Source organism: Littorina saxatilis, linkage group LG14, assembly GCF_037325665.1.
Source record: "Littorina saxatilis isolate snail1 linkage group LG14, US_GU_Lsax_2.0, whole genome shotgun sequence".
In the NCBI taxonomy this organism is placed as follows: Eukaryota; Metazoa; Mollusca; class Gastropoda; order Littorinimorpha; family Littorinidae; genus Littorina; species Littorina saxatilis.
In genome coordinates, this window is record NC_090258.1 from 45,656,924 (window position 1) to 45,658,083 (window position 1,160).

Consider the following 1,160-nt stretch of genomic DNA (forward strand, 5'->3'; position numbering starts at 1 on the left):
AACAAAATAACAATCGAACAAGACATTTCATTCACGAATGATGTGTGAACGTGACTGTCTCTTAAACATTTTCACTGAAGTTGCATTTCTTATCTGTTGGGGTAAGGAGTTCCAGAGAAACGCTCCCGAGAAGGCTAAACTCGATTTGTAGAGGTCTATGCGAGGTATGGGAGGGATGATTTTTTGGGACCCATATCTTTTTGTGGCATGTTTGAAATGTGATTGCAAATATTTAGGACAGTCGTCATTTAGAATTTTATACATGAACACAGCCTTGTTTAACGTCAACTGATCTTTCAAGGGGAGGAAATTCAAGAGCTTTAGTTTATCATCCGTGGACCTATTCAAATCATGCAGAATAAGTTTTGCAGCTCGGCGATGCAGGGAATTGAGTCTTTTTAAATGAACATCACTGCAGTTATCCCAAAGTGTCGATGCGAAGTTTATATGAGGCATTATGTGGGCGTAATAGAACATTTTGAGTGCTGCAGAATCAGCGTAATGCCTTAATTTTGATAACAGGTACAACATTTTTGATACTAGTTTGCAAAATATTACTCAAATGAGTTTGCCATTTCAACTCTTGATCAATGGTAACACCCAATAATCTATGTTCCCTAACTTGCTGCACTTGAGTTGAACCAACTGACAGTTGTAATTGTAAAGGACTTAATTGGTGTTTTTGTGTCTCGTGGTTATCACCATACTCTTTGTTTTAATCGGATGAATGATCATTGCATTAGCTATATAATTAGAAACGCACCACTCAGTGATTTCATCCACACTTGTTTGAAGAGAAGAGTTGACGGATTCCAAATATTTTTGACTGGTGTGAACAGAAGAGTCATCGGCGAAGAACTCACATCTAACTTTTTCATCGGACACATGAAGGGGTAAATCATTTATATAAATACAGAACAAGATAGGTCCTAATACAAACCCTTGAGGGACACCACTCCTGACAAACTCATTTGACGAAGTTTTACAGTTAATGGATACATACTGTTTCCGTTTTGAAAGATACGATTCAAAAAAGGCACAGGCTGAGTCGTCTTTTAAATAGCACTTTAATTTCTTTAGTAGAAGTGAGTGATCTAATAGGGGGCAATAGGTGCCTGGCCTGAAAGTGTGCGTGTGTGTGAGAGAGAGAGAGAGAGAGA